Raw genomic sequence first — 20,458 nt, 5'->3', positions numbered from 1 at the left:
CTATATTCTGGTAGATGCATCTATGCGGGGAGAGATCACCAGCGCTGGTGTGGAAACCGTCCCCTGGACGGACCATGACATGGTCAAGATTAGGATTGGCCTCCCCCCTACCCCTGCAGCCAGCTCCCGGTGGAGTTGTAACGACCTCCTTCTTCACGACAAGGAGACGCGCCAAACCCTCCTGACAGCCATAGAAGATTATTTCTCCCTGAATGACAACGGGGAGGTGGGCACTATGGGAGTATGGGAGGCATTTAAGGCAACTATCAGAGGTACCCTGATTGGCATCGGGGCGGGGAAGAAAAGGGAGAGGGACCGGGAAGAGAGAGACCTGAAAACCAAGATAGAGGCCATACAACCAGGTGGTAAACTGAAAACACAGATGTTTCCTGGGCAGTGGGAGGAATTACAAAAGCTGCGCACTAGATTGGCTCACCTTCAAGTAGGGCAAATGGAAAGGAAGCTCTCTTTTCTGAAACAAAAATATATGGAGAAAGGGGAAAAGGCCGACAAGATACTCGCCTGGAGACTCCGCGAACTTAGGAATAGCAGGAGAGTGAATTCAATCCGCTCTGCGGACGGTAACTCGACTGCAAGGGACTCCAAAATAGCTGAACAATTTAGGCTATATTATGAAAATTTATACTGCTCAGAATACAAGGGGGATGGGATTGACGTTGATAGGTTCCTGGATTCCCTCCCTGTCCCGGGCCTGCTGCCAGACAAAGCCGACACCTTGGAAATCCCCATTTCATCGGAGGAAGTTATCGACACTATCTCCTCCTTGAAAAGTGGTACGGCCCCGGGGGACGACGGCTTCTCAGTTAAATTCTATAAGACCTATAGATCCACACTCGCCCCCTTTCTGGCCAAACTGTTCAACAGCACGCTTAGCCAGGGGTCCCTCCCACCCACAATGAGGTCAGCCTTAATAGTGGTCTTACCTAAAGAGGGCAAGGACCCAGCCTTATGCCAGTCTTATCGGCCCATATCGCTCCTGAACACTGACGTCAAAATATTGGCGAAACTTCTGGCGAACAGATTGGCAAAATTCCTTCCAACCCTGGTGCATGGAGATCAGGTGGGCTTTATCCCGGGGCGCCAGGGGTCAGACAACATCAGAAAAACCCTCGGCCTTATGCACGAGGCAACCGAGCAGGGTGTGGAGGGGTACCTCCTTTCACTCGACTCAGAAAAAGCCTTCGACCGGGTCGAGTGGGCTTACATGATCAAGGTCCTTAGGGAAATGGGATTGGGAGATAATTTTTGTAGGTGGGTCGCAGCACTATACAACTCGCCCACGGCGAGAGTGTTGGTTAATGGGGGTACGTCCAAGCCCTTTTCCCTTTCCCGAGGCACCCGGCAAGGCTGTCCCCTGTCACCTCTCCTATATGCCTTGGCCATGGAACCCCTGGCTATAGCGGTTAGGAACGACCCGGAAATTGTGGGTATACGGTGTGGTGAGTGCGAGTTTAAGCTCTCCCTATTCGCAGACGACATACTAGGCTACCTGACCAGCATCCAAAAAGGCTGTTTGATTTTATGCGCTTATTTGGCTCCTTTTCGGGACTGAGAATAAACACATCCAAATCAAGCATCATGCCAATGGGCCCAGGGGAACAAGAAATTGAGAATAAAACTGACATTCAGGGGGTTAGAATCGAGCGAGAATCCACTAGATATCTGGGCACCATCATCCCCAGGGATCTGTCACTGCTATACCAACGGAATTTCCCTGGAATCCTTGCCCGGGTCACTAGCGATCTCAAAAGATGGGCCCCCCTCACACTCTCCTGGTTGGGACGTATGTTTTCGGTTAAAATGAACATTCTGCCACGCCTTCTCTATCTCTTCTCCGCTCTCCCTGTCGTGATTCCCGAAGCCTTTTTCGAGCTGCTCCAGTCCCGTGTCCTCCACTTCATTTGGAATGGCAAAAGACCCAGGGTAAAAACCTCCACTCTGACCCTCCCAAAATCCCATGGTGGCTTTGGACTCCCCGATTTTAGGCTTTACTATAAAGCAGCCCAGCTCAGGGTGATGTTGGAACACATGCGGGACGATATGCGTACATTTTGGACGTATATCGAAGACATCCACGCACATCCGAGGAAGGTCAGGGACTATCTCTGGGCCCCTCCCAGGTCAATCCCCCCACAACTCAAGACACATCCTACCTTAGCAGTCCTTTGGACGCTGTGGAAACCCAACAAAGCCAATAATTTGATATCTACATGGCCTTCTCCTCTGGCATCACTCTGGGGCCCCCCCATCGATCTGGACATGAGGGGCTTTCGGGACACCCAGGCATGGTCTGACATGGGACTGGAAAGAGTCTCTCAGCTTACACGAGAAGAGGGCTTCATCGAATATGACAGTTTGACGGAGGCTCTGGTGGATAGGCCCCCTACGGTTTTTGAATTTCTGCGGATGAAGGGGATACTTACCCAATCAAGGTGGTCCGAACAGCTTAGTCGCCCCCTCACCCCATTCGAACTTATTCTGGCCAAAAGTAGATCTCGCAAAGGTTCGCTATCTAAGTTCTATAGTGTGCTGATTACAGCGGACCTAGAAGGCAGACAACCCTTCAAGCGCATATGGGAAGAGAGGATGGGCATGTTAATAGATGATCACACCTGGAGTGCGGTTTTTAAGTGCATTTTCACGGGCTCCCTATACACAGCAGCTATGGAACACAACTTTAAAATCCTCCATTCATGGCATCGCCCCCCGGCTCTGTTGTCTAGAATGTACCGGGATGTTTCCCCCCTCTGCCCCAGAGGATGCCACCAACGGGGAACCTGGTTTCATATGTGGTGGAGTTGCCCGTCCATACAGATATACTGGGCAGAGCTTCTTAGCTGGATCAAAGATATCGAGGGTTATGGACCAGCTTTGCACCCGCTGGAAATCCTACTGGGCTCCCCCACGCCTGAATCGGAGGGGAATGCCTTCCCCAAGGTCATCAGCGCTATGTTGCGGGCAGGGAGACTGGCGCTTGCGCAAAAATGGAAGAGTGTCCTGGCCCCCTCCAAGGAGGAATGGCTCTGCAAGCTTAGGGTGATTTTCAGTTACGAAAAACTCTCGGCAATAGCAAACGATACCATGTCTGATTTTGTCCAAGAATGGACAGCAGTGCTGCTGCACGATGACTGTATTACTATGCGATTGTAGAGGGGTGATCGAACGAATGTTTAAGCCAAAGGTCAAATTGCGCGAATCCCCACGCTCCTTGGGGGGTTGGACTTGCCCCGGCCTACCCGCTTCATAGTATTACCCCACTGTTTCAAGGTTAACGTTTTTCTGTCAAATGCTAAGCAAGTGTTCTTCCCTATGCATTATCCCTAAAGTTGGCGCGACAAATGTTTGGGGGGAGGAATGGGGAGGGGGGAATAGGGGTTGGGAGTTAATCAGAAAATGTTCCTGACAATGTGATTACTTCTGCATTTATTGCGGGTGGGATAGGCCAGTTGGCCCACCCTGTTGTGTATGTTGTCAATAAAAACAAAATTTAAAAAAAAAAAAATGGACTGGTTGTTTATTACACTACCACATCTATGTATAATAACAGACAACACTTGTGAATTTTTAAACGTTATTTTATTCATAAAAGCTAACACGAAACAGAACACTCATCATCAGCATTTCTGACACAGGGTAAAACTTCTGAAAGATCTGTACCCACTGTGTAATGTCTTATTATTATTAACAAATCCGGTAACAATTTGATCCTATTGCTTGCGATTGCTTGAGTACATTTTTAAAACAGCTGACAGCGATTGCCATTCTGACATTTGACTGATACAAAATATACAGTGTTGTCGGCATGTAATAGCTTTAGAGTCTTGGACCGGCATGGTGGTATAATGTAAATACTTTGCAATGCTTTTCATGTTATGTATTAAAACACAGGCGTATATGGAGTTTTGCGGAAAGTTGCCAAGCTCGCACACACTGTTAGTGTATCCCCCTCCAGCCACAAGGCTATCCAATTCCATCCCGGGCCTGCCCATTCGTGTTCACCACCAGGCTAAAGGGCGACTGCAGTGTAGATGCATGAGGCATGTATCGCTGGCATGCACACTGTAAAATGTTGTCCTGGTGTGTCTATTGTTACTCAGGAATCCTTTTATCTGTGAACTATCCATTATATATCAAAGAGAATTTTTCGCTCTGCGTTGATCTTGAAAATGCTATTGAAAACGCTGTCCACTAGAAGCAAGTGCGTAGCTACTAGGTTTCCTTCAAACTTTATATCCGCTCATATGTTCCCACTCCTCAATAGGTTGAAATGGCCAGATGATGCCTTGTCAGGTCTGTTATGAGTCTGATGATGTCATCACTCATTTCCTGGAGGTAGCCTCTCCTCATGTGGCCAAGGGACGGCAGCCGCTAACTGATCCTGACCTTGGGGGTGGCTATGCGAGGGGGGATCACATGAGGGGAAGCGATCCTCAGAAGGATGTACAGGCATAATCAGATGAGACATTGTATCCCTGCTTTCCTTTTAGGGATACCCCCTCCATTCTCCATGCCTTAATAACATATTGTTACAAAGCCTCTCACCATCCCATAAAAGCTGCTGACAGACTTCATGAACATTTGTTACCTTGTGAAACAACATGTACTAAGACAAGGAAGAGGATTACAATGAGCAAGAGGGTGAACTATAATACGCAGTCTAGTGTTTTGAAGAATGTGATTGGTCCAAGACACTTTCCAGCCTGGCGGCAGGAGTTTAAATCAGCTGCTGCGAAAAAATGAAGAGACCTTCCTTTTCCAAGCATAGGCTTGGAAACCGTTGAGAGATGCAGGGTGTAGTGCAGAGCAGATGATTACCCAGTCTGGGAATTAACCCCAAAGCAGCCGAGTGCTGGTGGTGAGAGAAGGTGCCGACCCAAGCATTCCTGGCAGGTCAGGCAAACCAGCAAGTAGATGGGACCAAAAGCCGTGGCTGCCGAGCACTTTCAACAAGAAGAGAAACAGAGAGGTGAGCTCTGGACCAGCCGGGTTGGGAAGTGGTGCCGGTTGTCCGTTCAGGCGCCCGAAGCAGGAGGAAGATGCAGCAGTATCTTGAAGCCAGGGTTGGCTTTGTTCCGATGCGTGGAGCGAGAACGCTCCTTGCCACTGGCCAGGGAAAGCTGCTCGAGTTCAGCAGATACCGAGGTGAGTACTTGAATGTGTACGAATGGAGTGAGAGAACGCAGATTATCTCAGTGAACCCAGATGAGAGAAGGGAACAGCAAAACTGAGGCAAAGTGACTCTGAAAGAGTGAATTGGTTGCCAAGAGTTGGCAAAGAGTAATCCTGATCGGAATCAGCGTCATCTTCATCATCTAAGTTTCAGAAACTCCTCAAGCCCTTCCATTTCTCCTCTTTCACTCTCCCTCTCCCCTGCTAGCCCCCTCTCTCCTCGCTTCTTTCCCTGCTTATTTCTCCACCCCAACCTACTCAGCTCGCTGACTGGTCGCATGGTGCACCTCCAGAGCCCTACAGGTCCCAGGCTCCCCCGCCAGTCCTGCACTTGCCTCCAGGCCCCTACACTTTGCTCGTCACTACTGTATTATGCTCCAGTAGAGGGGAAACCATGCTGCACTTAATCCTGGCCCCTGCTGGACTGGGTGCACTTTCCCCCTCCCCCTTCCTCGCACTTCCTGTCTCTGTGCACTTGCATGACCTTGAATCTACTAGATCTAGCAAGTCTGTCTGTCCGGTCCTCCCGCTGTCTCCCCTCCCTAGCCAGGCCTAGTACTGTAGTTTATTGTACTGCACGATCCTTTTCCCTCTCCCCCCCATTCTTTCCTCATTCTTTGTCACACACTTACACTAGTAGATATACCTCTGGCCTAGTATGCTAGTTATTGTTGTTTGATCATTTAGAATCTTCAAGGCCTAAGAATGATGACTGTAATCGCATGTTCCCTTCCCGCCTTGTAGCGATTTGAAGCACTACACTTGTGAATAAGCGCTTTACAAATAAACAATTACAATTACAATCACAATTATTTATCATACAGTAACTTGGGGAAGACCCATGCTCCCTTATTCTGAATTGAGAAAGAGAGATTGTAACAGAAAGTCCTGGCAGGGGAGTATACCAGGCAAAGAGCAGATCTGGGATCCACACCCATTAAGAATTGTGTTGTACATGAGAACCTGGCAGGGGAGTATATCAGGTGTTTTGTGAGTCTGGTTCTGCACCCAAGTTGTGTTATCTTGAAAGAAGAATCCTAAGGAAAACTCAAGCCCTTAAGATTTGAAATTGTATTGAATATGGAAAAAGCTTGGGGAAAGGAGTGATTTCCCCTAGAGTGAATTGCAACACAAGATGAGGGAGTTATCCTCTTGAACTATAAAGAACTTGGCTATGCTTTGAACTTTTGTTTTGGTGGAGAGAATCCTGGGGAAGAAAGTCATTCTCTCTGTGACCGTGGACATTATCCATTTGGAATCTTTTTTGGAGTTACACCTTTTGTTGAACTTTTGTGCACTTTCTAAGAAAGAGACAATACCCTTAACACCTTAGAGTTTGTTTTAGAATGTGAGGGCTAGGATAGGAGTTTGGATGCAGGATGTTTTTTCTTTGGACATCTTGACACTTGACATACCCTTAGTACTATTAATATTAATGTTAATGAGTTTGTACAATGCATTGTCGCCACTTGCGTGGTCTCTTGGCGCTCTGGCAGATATGCAATGGCAGGGGTTTGGGGGTTTGTTAGTGGGGTTTAGAAGGGGAAGAGCAAGAGAGCATTGATGTCCATCTAGGTGTGAAACATTTCAATTCAAACATTCATGTCCATCTAGGTTGTGCAACAATGACTAGGAAATGTTGTCACGAGAAGATAGCTCAGAGGCAATGCGTTCACCTTGGAAGCAAAACAGCGTGGAGCAGGACAGGTTTGATCCCCGGGTCCATGCTTAGAAACCTCTGGGTATTAAGCGCGTTATGAATAAACAATTTACAATTTACCCCAAACAATCCATCTAGGTGTGACACATTAATGTTTCCAACAATCCATTTCAGTGTGAAACATTAATCTTCCCAGCAATCCATCCTCGTGTGACACATCTCCCACCCCAACAATTCATCCAAGCGCGATACACCGCCCACCCCTAACAATCCGTCCAGGTACGGCACATTAATGTTCCCAACAATCCATCTAATTGTGTTACATTTCATGCCCCCAGGAGTACAGCTAAGTATTATACATCTCCCACCCCCAACCGTTCATTGAGGCGTGACACATTTTCCATCCTCAAGACTCCATCCAATGTGACACACATCTCTTCTCCACCAGCCCACCAGCCCACCCACGCATGGTGCATCATCCATCCCAGTTTCGGTTAAGGTAGGGAAATACCTCCTAGATTAGGGACAGTGAGGCCTTTTCCAACCCCTTTATCATTTCAATAAAAGTCTAAAACAACCACCATGAATCCTCTGTGTCAGTGTCTCATTCCTAGCTCCTCACAGGTCGTAGATCAAAGTCCAGTAGCGTGTAGCCATGTGCATAGTCATTGCGTGGGAATGCAACTACTGCTTAACGCAAGTGCTTCCCTGTAATAGACACCAGCCCCATACACTCCCTGATTATGTTTGGAATTTCAAAATCGGGTGCGTGGGCTTTGGCTGGGATCCATACACCATCCTTATAAAACGCTGCATAGTTCATGTTACAGTGTTGAAGTCAAAGGGGTTTTCAACGTATGTGCATGTGAGCGACACTGTTTCAACAATCTGCATGATGATTATTTTTGAGAGTTGCCCCAGGAACAGGTTGTCTTGACTGGTACCCTGGGTATTGGTAGGAATTGTGATGAATCTGGTGGTGTCATCACTCCTTTCCCAGTAATGACCTCTTCCCATGTGCCATGGGGACGGCAGCCGCTACCTGATCCTGACTCTGGGGGTGGCTATATGAGGGAGGATCATATGTGGGAGACAACCTCCGGGAGAGTAGCAGGGCACCATCGGACAAGGCATGGTATTCCCCTTCCTCTCTTGAGGATACTCCATCCATACCCAATGACTTAATGGCACGTTGTTACACCTCCCCTCATCGACTATAACTTTGTGGTTGAACTAACCCAGTACCAACAAAGAATCCAAGATACTTGACTGCTGACTGTGCCAAGTGACACTTTTTCGGATTGGCTGTGAGCTCAGCATTCCTCAGAGCTCTGCTAACTAGCTATAGGTGGTATAGGTGTACATGTCTTGCTATAGATAATTATATCATTGATATAAGCCCCACAGAAAGAGGAGTAAGGCCTGAGTACTTGGTCCATTGACCTTTGAAAGGTGTCCGAGTCTCATTCCTGGCTCCTCACAGAATGCTGAAGACTTTAAGGGCTACCCTCTAAACCGGGTACTTCCCTTTAGATATTTGCAGTGCCTCTGCACGTGCTAGTCTAATGGTTGGGGAGACACTCACACATTTAATGAACAAACTAGCCAATATGATGACCAGCTTGTATAGTTTGGCATTCCTGCTGATGAAAGGGAAAGCTTCTGTGTTTCGGGATAGTTTCACTTTAAGGTCAACACCATTTATCAGCAGTTTATCCTGGAAGAAAAGGTATGAATGTAGAAGGCCTATTAAATCGAATGTTCTACTCGGGAAGATAGCTCAGCTGCAACGTGCTTGCCTTGGAAGCAAGACGACACGGAGCAACACTGGTTTGATCCCCAGGTCCGGGCTTAGAAACCTCTGGTTATTAAGCGTGTTATAAATAACCTTTCATATCATATCATATAGCGGCCTCTCTTCACGATCCCTGTGTTGTTACCCTCCAGTGCAGTGGCGCTGAACTGCCCCGCAATGTCTTGAAAAAAGAGACCAGCCAAGAGCTGGTTTTCCAAGGCATTGGTCCAGGATTTAATATGCTCTCTATATAGGCCCTGTAGGTGTAATTTTATCACTATGTGTTATCATTTGATCATCTAGTGTTACATCCACCTGGTTGAACATTTGGCTGTGGGGTATTCGATCGTAGCCTCTCGTGTGCTAGTCCCAATGTTGGTGCAGTCGGCATTTGGTATTTTACAAGATACATACAGCAATGTGTCGTTCAAATCCAGATACACGTTGGTCGACCCAGATACAAAGTATTCTATGGGGGCTAGCAGCGATAGTGCTGCCAGAGGTGATACCTCCATAAAAATTAAATTCTCAATGCTTGTTTGGGTCAGTGATACGCTGAAGAGATCATGCTCTGATTTCACACCCTACCTGGAGGAACCATGTAAGAAGGCCATTGTCCTTTAGAAGACATCCCTGCTCTTGTGTGTTTTAGGTGTAACATGCTTCTTCTTAGTTTGATGTTTGCGTCAGGCCCTAAGCTTCAATTCTTGATGTGTTTCAGAGGGCTGTGTAGATGTGATGTGAACCTTTTCCACTTAACACTCCCACACAGCCTTTATTAAGCCTGATCTGTCCTGCAAATTTATAGGGTTTGGGGAATGTGGTAAGTCTGTACGTCTCCCTTCGTTATCTCCAGTGGTTGTTTCAATGTGTGTTAGCTGGCTGCGGTTACCTACCTGTAATTGACATTCCCCTAGTCAATCAAGATACATTTGTACTTTGTTAGTTAGGTAGAGCACTGCACCATGGCCAAGGAATAGTCAATACGCAAGAAGTGTACGTTAGATATTTATTCAAGTTTATAATTGGAAACAATAAATGTCAGTAGCAACATTTTAACACAAGAATTTAGCGTTATTGTTTGAGCCTAATACACGTATTGTGTGTTGTTTGAGCCAACGTTAAACGTATGGTGGCACGTGCTGATGTTTCACCCTGCTGTGAGCTTTATCAAAGTTGTTACTGTATGGTCGATATCTTTTGTACCTTAAGTTATACGTCAGCCTGTACAATTATACAGGCAATTACTCAAAAATACAGTCAAGCATGAGATCATGACCATTGGTCTATCTGGCGCCAGTTTTAAAAAACATTTATTTTTATTGTATTTGGTGCAAGCACCTTTACAAAATTACAGTAAAACTTACAATTGCAATACACTTGCTTACATAATCATCTAGAAAAGTTTTTAAAACATCATAGTCAAGTAAGTGCTCAGAACAATATAATACAAGACAATCTTGCAATTGTTGTCAAAGGAGTAACAAAATGGGATTGCTACAATAATTTGAATGATTTTGTTTCTCACAACCCACCAATATTTGCATCTTGGTAATTAATTTCAGATCTCTTAATGTGATTACAGTGTTCAAATAATCATGGGCAGTTCATCATTTAAATAAACCTGATTGTATGTAAAAATGGAAAACAATTGATCATTTGAACAATCAATGAAATAATTAAAAGAGACAATATCATGGTTATAAAGAAGGTGCTTTATAATGGTTAAGGAAAAGATATATATATTCATTCACTTCTTAATAGCTTCTATATCGATGTAATCTACCTATGTACGAGATTTGTTTCTAGAATCTTTAAGAAACATACTAACGCTAATTAACGCTAAAGAATTACTTTTGCCCCACATACATGTTACCCAGAATAATTCAAGAGAGTGAGGTTAATTGCTTTGGTGCTTTTTTATTTTTCCCAACAAACTACACTTACCACAATGCACTTGGCTATAACTATCTATTCCTGGCCATTCCTATTCGTCATCATCGGAACTACAATCCCCAGAAGCCCTAGGGATCAGCTCTGCTTCCACCAGCTCAGGAAAAGAGAGGGAGGAGGCAGATTGTATTCAGGTGTTCTGATCCAGGTGTGGCCAATTAGCCTGCCTCTGTGCTGGGCAGGGCGGTATAAAAGCTGCTGCCTGCAGGGGCTCAGTCTCTTGCATTAAGAGCCCTTCCAGCACCTTTTTGCTTCGAGCTACGGATCTTTGTATGCGGTTCCTCCTTACTCCTGCTTTGGATCCAGTGCCCTGCCGGGCTCTCTGCATTGCAGCCGATCACGCTCTGCTGCTTTCCAGCCTCCGCCTTTGCCCTTCCGGGCTCCTGCCTTGCAACGGATCACGCTCAGCTGCTACCTTCCGCCTTTGTCTTCCAGGCTCCTACCTTGCAGCCGATCACGCTCCGCTGCTACCTTCCGCCTTTCTCTTCCAGGCTCCTGCCTTGCAGCCAATCACGCTCCGCTGCCTTCAACCTACAGCATTCGTCCGCTGGGCTTCCTGTCTTGCAGCCTGCTACACCCTGCTGCCTACAGCCCTAGCCCTTTGGGCTCCCTGTCTCACAGCCCTGCTTCTCTGGGCTTACTCCTTGCTGCCCGGCCCTTCTGGCTCCTTGCCGCGCAGCCTGCTTCTCTCTGCTGCCAACAGCCCTTGTCCTCGGGGCTTCCTACCTTGCAGCTGATCACGCTCTGCTGTTTGCTACCTACAGCCTTTGTCCGCTGGGTTCCCAGCCTAGCAGCCCTCTACAGTCCTCTGCAGCCTTCTACAGTCAGCAGCCCTGCTCCCCTGGGCTCACCTCTTGCTGCCCGGCCCTTCTGGGCTCCTTGCCGTGCAACCTGCTTTACTCCGCTGCCCTAAGCCCTTTCCCTCTGGGCTCCCTTCCTTACAGCCCTACTCCTTTGGGCTTGCTCATTGCTTTCCTGCTCCTCTGAGCTTTCGACCTTATACCCTACAGTCCTCTGCTATCCTCAACAGTTCACCTACTTATTTACTTTCAGTTATTGCAGTCCCCCTGTTTCCTGACTGCTGCTCCCTTGTTTTCTTCCTTGTTTTCAACCGTCTGGTCTTTATCCCTATCCAATCCTGTTGTACGACTTTCACTTCATTTCCTTCTGCTAGTTTGCTATCGACTTCCTTTTTCTTGGATTTGTCTGTTAGTGTCTTCTCTTGTTCTGTTAGTAGACCCCTTGTACAGAGCGTGTCTGTTGGTTTCTGTCAGTCAACCTCTGCCCTTTCCCTTGTCTCGTTTCTGTGTTACAGACACCCATAGCTGTTGTTCAAACCCATGAGCAATCAGCGTGGGCCTCTGTTATAGCAAACTGTGCAGAAGGCTAGAGTTTTTTCCTAAGGTCCGTGGAATACTCTTTTCCTATATCTGCATACACCCCTAGAGGGAATCCATTCTGTTGTACCTTATTTCCTTGCTACACTTGCCTACTCTTCGTTCTCATTACTTTCAGCTGTGTGTGTACTTATCTGTCCACCTTACTTCGGCACAACCACCCAAACCCCTTCCTGGGTGTCCTGTGCCACTTTTTACAGAGTGCCATCCGTGACAGAATGCAAGAGCCAAAAAGTTCTTGTTCTATAGGCAGGAAAGGCACACACAGACCAAGGATGCTTTCCTTTCGGGTTAAGAAACCTTTGCAAAAATCTATAGGTTCCCTAAAGACAGCAAACAAGAACATTAGTCTAAAAGACAGTCTCACCTTAGTTAACAAAGATTTACAAGCACGATACTACACTCACTGGCTAGCTGACCCTTCTTCCATGTATAATTATTATGACATTTGCGACTATGATCCGCAGTCCTTATCTGTTGAAGAGCTACAGCAAGACAATTAATTCTTACAGATCTTGTTAGCCCACACAGTGAAAAACACTCCTGCGTCTTCTGACAATTTTTCTAACACTGCTACAGCCAAGGATATAGCACTCAATGCGGGAGACTCTAAACCAGAGTACGCTGTTGCTAGAGTGATATGTTCAAGATCAGCTTGGCAAGCTCCCCAGACTGCTGGAAACCCTCATTTGACAGGACACGGCATTAAGTATCCTGAGGTTAGTCCACCTGGTCCTGGATACAAAAGACCAATACTGACCATCGGTTGTCTTAATACTTCCCCAGTATCTACTAACCATCATAACCTTAAGGTCAGTCTTCCTATTCCTACAACCGAATTTTCTGCTACACCAGATTCTGAAGTTTTAGATCAGGCTAATGGAACATACCTGCTTCAAGAACAACTCCTACGCCTTAAAAGACAGACCGAACATCTCTATGATGACTTTGTTTATTTACATAGTAAAAATGTAATGAAGGGACACAATATTCCAGACCTTCTGACACTATGTCCTACACCCGATATTCTATCTTTAGAGATCGACATGATAAGGCCTGGAATTGCCACGCAGAAAAGGATACAGACGTATACCAAGCAGATGGAAGACTTAAATTTAGCATATGCATTCCTTCTAAAGTCTGACACAGCTCTTTCACTTTCCAGCCACAGTAACTCAGGTTGTTGTACAGACACTAAAGAATTATCTCCTTCGGTGGGCCAAATCACTCACACTGCCATTACACCACAAGACAAGTGTAATCTTCTGATTAGAGATCCTTCTGAGTCAAAGGATTGTTCCGCTCTTACCCCCGACTACTGTCCTTTACTCACACTTACAGCCTCTTCTGAAGTGATCAAATCAGAAATGTACTCTGCTTCTAAGGGTTTTTGTACACCAGACCACGATTCTAATTCTGAACAATACCCAGTACCTGTGTGGAATCCAGCCTTTCCATCAATCAATACCCCAGACCCACCTAGCAATCTGAGCACACCAGACTTTGAAGATCAGCCTTCAGAACGCCTACCCTATCCTGACCCCACATCTGTCATACTGCCTGTTACTGTATCTGCTAGCCCAATCTCTGCTGCTCCTCCTGCTAATACTTCAAAATCTGCTACTGTTGCAGCTTCTCACATCACTCTTTCTGCTGTAGAAGCACCCCCTTCCTCTCTGCCTGCAAGGACAGAACCTGTTGCTAAGTCAGATAACAACTTTTCTTTTAGGACTACAGCTCCGGTTGTTCCTGCAGATGCCTCTGCAGCACTAAAACTACCAGACTCTACTCTATCAGTCTCAGGTTCATCACTGCCCGCTGGTTCTTCTACGGCACCCACACTCTCAGTTGCTACAGCATCGGAACTATCTACAGCCATTCATGATCTCCCTGCTGCGGTGGTTTCTGTACTTTCTTCTAATCATGGAGAACCTGCCACTGTGACTCCTGAAATTTCTGTGGCTAATCTTGACTTTGCCATTGCTGCTTCTGATGCCTTGGAAAACCTTCCTAGAGCAACCAACTCTGCTGTACCTCTGGCTCCACCTTTCAACACCTTACTGTTGCCTTTAAAAGCAAGATTTGCCATGGAACCTGCAGCAGACATTCACAGTTCCTCTATTAATGTACACACTGTTGGGTTTTGTGCTCCAAAGACTTCGTCTTTTCTGATTTCTACCTCAAAGGTTCTGAACATTGGTACTGTCTCCGTCATTCAAGACTCACCTTGCAACCTTAAACAGTTTTTGGTGCTTCATGATGTGCCTTTTTGGTATGAGACTCTTTCACGGTGTGACAGGCATTCTTCTTGTTGGTCGGTCTTCAGGGAGCCTGGAGAGGGGCCTGGAGAGGGGCATACTGTCATGCCTGTGCCATGTGCGCATACATTGGCGATCAATATCGACTAATTGTTATTCATTTATCTACAGAAAACTCTTGGATCAACCGTTATTCACTTTTTGGACCTTATTTCCCATTTGCGAGACTTTGGTGCTTTTTTATTTTTCCCAACAAACTACACTTACCACAATGCACTTGGCTATAACTATCTATTCCTGGCCATTCCTATTCGTCATCATCGGAACTACAATCCCCAGAAGCCCTAGGGATCAGCTCTGCTTCCACCAGCTCAGGAACAGAGAGGGAGGAGGCAGATTGTATTCAGGTGTTCTGATCCAGGTGTGGCCAATTAGCCTGCCTCTGTGCTGGGTAGGGCGGTATAATAGCTGCTGCCTGCAGGGGCTCAGTCTCTTGCATTAAGAGTCCTTCCAGCACCTTTTTGCTTCGAGCTACGGATCTTTGTATGCAGTTCCTCCTTACTCCTGCTTTGGATCCAGTGCCCTGCCGGGCTCTCTGCATTGCAGCCGATCACGCTCTGCAGCTTTCCAGCGTCCGTCTTTGCCCTTCCGGGCTCCTGCCTTGCAACCGATCACGCTCAGCTGCTACCTTCCGCCTTTGTCTTCCAGGCTCCTACCTTGCAGCCGATCACGCTCCGCTGCTACCTTCTGCCTTTGTCTTCCAGGCTCCTGCCTTGCAGCCGATCACGCTCCGCTGCCTTCAACCTACAGCCTTCGTCCGCTGGGCTTCCTGCCTTGCAGCCTGCTACACCCTGCTGCCTACAGCCCTAGCCTTTTGGGCTCCCTGCCTCACAGCCCTGCTTCTCTGGGCTTACTCCTTGCGTCCGGCCCTTCTGGCTCCTTGCCGCGCAGCCTGCTTCTCTCTGCTGCAAACTGCCCTTGTCCTCGGGGCTTCCTACCTTGCAGCCGATCACGCTCCGCTGTTTGCTACCTACAGCCTTTGTCCGCTGGGTTCCCAGCCTAGCAGCCTTCTACAGTCCTCTGCAGCCTTCTACAGTCAGCAGCCCTGCTCCCCTGGGCTCACTCCTTGCTGCCCGGCCCTTCTGGGCTCCTTGCCGTGCAGCCTGCTTTACTCCGCTGCCCTAAACCCTTTCCCTCTGGGCTCCCTTCCTTACAGCCCTACTCCTTTGGGCTTGCTCATTGCTTTCCTGCTCCTCTGAGCTTTCAACCTTGTACCCTACAGTTCTCTGCTATCCTCAACAGTTCACCTACTTATTTACTTTCAGTTATTGCAGTCCCCCTGTTTCCTGACTGCTGCTCCCTTGTTTTCTTCCTTGTTTGCAGCCCTCTGTTCTTTATCCCTATCCAATCCTGTTGTACGACTTTCACTTCATTTCCTTCTGCTAGTTTGCTATCGACTTCCTTTTTCCTTTTTCCTGGATTTGTCTGTTAGTGTATTCTCTTGTTCTGTTAGTAGACCCCTTGTACAGAGCTTGTCTGTTGGTTTCCGTCAGGTAACCTCTGCCCTTTCCCTTGTCTCGTTTCTGTGTTACAGACACCCATAGCTGTTGTTCAAACCCATGAGCAATCAGCGTGGGCCTCTGTTATAGCAAAATGTGCAGAAGGCTAGAGTTTTTTCCTAAGGTCCATGGAATACCCTTTTCCTATATCTGCATACACCCCTAGAGGGAATCCATTCTGTTGTACCTTATTTCCTTGCTATACTTGCCTACTCTTCGTTCTCATTACTTTCAGCTGTGTGTGTACTTATCTGTCCACCTTACTTCGGCACAACCACCCAAAACCCTTCCTGGGTGTCCTGTGCCACTCTTTACAGAGTGCCATCCGTGACAATTACCCTGAATTTCTTCTAGGAAAAGTAAAGGTCTTGGTAAGTATTTCTTCTAGCTACAGGGTGAGAACAGAACTCGGCACGTAGATAGCCAGTATTCAACAAGGCTGGTAAAAAAGAGAAAGAAGCTTGAGCATATGGTAGAGTAGAGAGAGCGAAATGGGAAGCCTGTGCAATAGGGGAAATCTTTAGCCTACCCGTTGCTGTGAGACGTTGTGATTGTAAAGGGAGGACTGCACGGTGCAATGAGGACTGAATCATAGCGGTAGTTGCGCTGTCTGATAGATGAGTAATGAAGGGCTGGGAATGCTCTGCTCTGTGGGCGAGAAGACGCAGAACTTCTGTCAGAAGGAAATATGAAGAGAGAATGAATGGTGTGTATATCACGTTGGGTAACCTAGGAAACGGGTATGCAAATTCCTACCCGGAAATGCGGTGTCTGCAAGGAAGCGTTGGAAGGTGCGCGAGCTGTGTGGAAGTACGGGCGAGATCTGTAACGAAAGGTTAGTTTAGTAGAGAGACAGTGTAAGAGAATACAAGTGTGCAATGCTGGGAGGCTGGAAAACGAACTCACGATGCGCATGCTAATAGGAGTAGCTACGCAACGTTCTCCTGGATGTGGCTCTGTTTGAGTCCTGGCGGTTCCAGGGGGCGGAGCCTAATGCACATCATGAATCTGAAAGACTGAAGTGTATCTCGCATTGCTAGCCGCCATCTTGGGGAGAAACTAGTCAGGACTGAAACATATTTCCAGCGCTGCCACACAGACCGTCGATGACCCCGCCTCATGACAATTGTGAAAGATTGTGGTGGAAAGAAAGCGGAAGGCTGCTAATATGTTTGCTGAACTGTGGTAAAACCATCCTGATGAAAACATTGTTGTGTATAAAGAAAAAGAGTGTAGTAGCTGTCTTTCTCAAGGGAACAGAAGTTATATTGAAATCTTCATTGGAAGAGTGAAGGCAAAGACTTGTGGTTTGATAAACAAACGCATGGGGAAACTTTGTGATCAACTTTATTTGATTATAAGACAATCACAATGCCAAGTGAAACCGTCCAGGAGTGACAGAACTTGGTGTTGGAAACTGAACGTGGCTATTGGAAGAAACCTGTGTGTGTTACCTTTAGATGTGGAACTTCATTATTGGAGGCAACCCTATCCATTGGAACTTTTATTTGGAAATTCTAACTTGATCCTGGGGGAGGGGATCCGACCCAGGTTGCAAGGATATTTGTTTTTAATTATTATTTTGTTGAACTTTACCAGCCATATAAATACCTGAAATGGTTTTGTTATATGTATAAGTGTAAGGGACAGACAGCTTTTTTAGTAGAGTGTTTTTCCTTAGTTTCTTAGGTTAGGTTAGGGAAAGCAAGCCATGTATCACACGCTTTTAAGTTAATAAAATGGCTTCTTGTGAAAAACCTATATCAAGTTGTCCGCCTCACATTTCTGACTCCTAACAGAATGTATTTGTGGATGTGTTGTTGGGGAGCATGATAAAAAAAGGTGCAACTCCATCACTTTCCATCTATATACCAATGGCCTCTAGAGAGCTGGCGTCTACCCAGCTGTTGAATTTCACAGGCCGTGCCTGCCATTTCACTAGATATTGCTTCCTAGCGCCTCATCCTTTACTAGTTATGGCTTTTTGTATTATATAAAATCTATGTTGGTGTTTGCTGACTTTTTGGATGTCTTCCCTATAACAAACACCTTGAACATCTGCCCCTAAGTAATCAATTAGTCTGTATATATAAAGACATTCCCGGAGAGCCACTCCATATATTATAAAGATCTCATTGCTGTAGTTCTGCTCATAACCCCTCGTAAAGATGGCCTGGAGTTTTCAGATCAACACATATCACCATTTTTTAAATCATTTTTTAAAAATTAATTTGATCATGTCAAGAAAAAGAACATTACAATGTAACAAAAGTAGGAGGTTCCAGCACCTTAAAACCATAAACAGGGTCAAGCATTGAGTCTGAAAGGGAAACAACTTTGGAAGTCCACATTCGCTGAAGGGGGTGGGGGGAGGGGTGAGATGTCTTAACCCCTACTATAATACCCATTAACAAGTGGTGCCCATAGTATAACCGTTTCCATATAGCGAGATGGTACTGACCCTTCCTTGGGGCCATATAAACTGAGAAACATAAATATTCCACACAGCACACAGCAGAGGATCGAAGAGCATGCTCATTTCCAGAGGCAGATGCCAAACCATGCTTGTTATGTAGGAAAAAAGAAACCATGGCATAGTTACAACCAGAATAGAGGAATCCATGCTCTATTCATTTATCCCACAGCCTTTCATCCAGTATCCTCACTGGGTTTTTTTTCAACAGGAATGGTTTTCAACAGTTTTTCTGCCCCTTCTGCCCCCCAAAAGAGGTACTCCTTCTCATTCACCCTCAGTCACCCTGAGCTTAGCCAGACGGAGCAGGTCTGCTCCGACCCCACAGTCCAGAAATGCATTCTTCGCGGCATTCAGGGCCCTTCTCTTCTTGTCGGTGGTCAGAGAAAATTCAGGGAAGAGATGGATCATGTGATCTTGGAAGTGCAATGTTTTCTTAGCCGCTGCCACCTTCAGGATCCTATCTCTGTCACGAGAGTGACTCAGGTGTACCAGCAGTGTGGGGCCCACCACTGATGACAGCTTTGCTTTGAGTCCCACTAACCCGAGTCTGTAGCCTCTGTCAACATACATGGGGTCCTCGTCTACTTCAAGCTCGAGTAATTCAGGGAGCCAAGTTGATATAAATCCAATCGGGTCATCCCCTTCTGCACTTTTAGGGAGACTGATAATGAGCAGCGCTCTTGAGGTGTTCGAGTCTGGTCTCTGTCCCCTTACCACCTCGCACAACCGCTTCCATTTCACTACTAAGTTTTTGCACTATAGGAAGTGCTTGTACCCATTGCCGGTCCAGTAATTTCCCCTACAGGCGTGACATGGACTGTTCTGTGCACCCCAGGGCTGTCATGACGGGGTCCTGGGGCAACATCTTTTCAAGGGTACGATGTCCCCCACGAGGTGCAAAAAAATCAGTGTCATCCTCTGTTGTCTTTTTCCTCCCCATTCCCGATGCCATGGCCCTTTATCTTTGCCCAATGGCAGATCTCTGTGAACACTCCACGGGAGAGCCAATCCTCTGCCTACTCACAACGAATTCCCTCTGCAGGAAGAGGGTGTGGGGGGAGTACAAAACAGGGTTCCAGAGAGGAGCACAGCTGGGTACGGTACCTGCCTCTACTTACCCCGAAACCCTTGTGATTGCGGCGTTTAATTAGTACTTGTTGGCCTGTCTGCCTCTGACTGTCTGCAATGCACTGCGTTGTACGGCAATCCAAGGCCCCACCGCATTTACAAGTATGTCCGGGCTGTAGCTATGTCCCCTCGGACCTCGGTCTCCAGCTGAGGCAGACGCATTGGGGCATTCTGGGTTGCCACAATTGTGCCGCGTGCCAGGGGTCCCGGCCTTCTACGCGAGACCCGGCGGGAATGGTTCCCCACACCGGGACTCAGCGCCGCCAACACCATCCACCCCCACATGGGCAGCATGCACTAAAAGTGCACTCTCGCAGCCCTGCGGTCCCGCTCAACCACAACGTCCGGCCTCTTACACATCCTCTGAGATCTCAAGATTGGATTATGCGATCGATCGGTCCGATGCGTCGGTTAGAGCTGCACTGTGATCAGAGCTCAGCCCAAAGTGAGTGCCAGTGCTGGAGAATGCGTTATAGTGGCCCCTTTCTTGCCAGGTTCGACTTCACGACAAAGAGCTTCCCCTAGTCGTCTCCATCTTATTAGGGCTCGCTAGCACCCCCACTTCATCACCATTTATAAGGGGAGTTTATGTCTCATTTTCAAAAAGTATTTTGGCATAAAGATTTTTCCAGACCTCCAAGGAATTCAGGGGTGTTACAGCTACGTGGTTAGTTTTAATAGCTCTATGATGTGTCTTGTTATACACATGTATAAATGCGGGCAACATGTCCACATATCGACAGATTTTTTGAGCTGTGAAGAAATGCCAGATCCATGTTTTAAAAGTTTGTATAAAATGTTCTACAATAGAGACATTAACTTCAGAGTGTGTTATGAAATGGTGCACCCTGTGTTGTTTTGGAAGAATCTGTAGTGGTTTATTTAGAAACTTCGTACCGGCATCTGTCTGTAGTTTAGCGGTATTCGTCCGCTGCTAAATATGCGTTTACAATCCATTGCTAAATTGGGTCGCGCCTTGTCTTTCAAAGCCTCAACCTAGGTTTATTTTCATAGGACTTCAATGACAGCTAGAGTATATCGG

The sequence above is a fragment of the Ambystoma mexicanum genome, chromosome 1p (assembly GCF_040938575.1).
Source record: "Ambystoma mexicanum isolate Mex_15411 chromosome 1p, UKY_AmexF1_1, whole genome shotgun sequence".
NCBI classification, from domain to species: Eukaryota; Metazoa; Chordata; class Amphibia; order Caudata; family Ambystomatidae; genus Ambystoma; species Ambystoma mexicanum.
Note: the sequence above shows the minus strand (reverse complement) of the source record.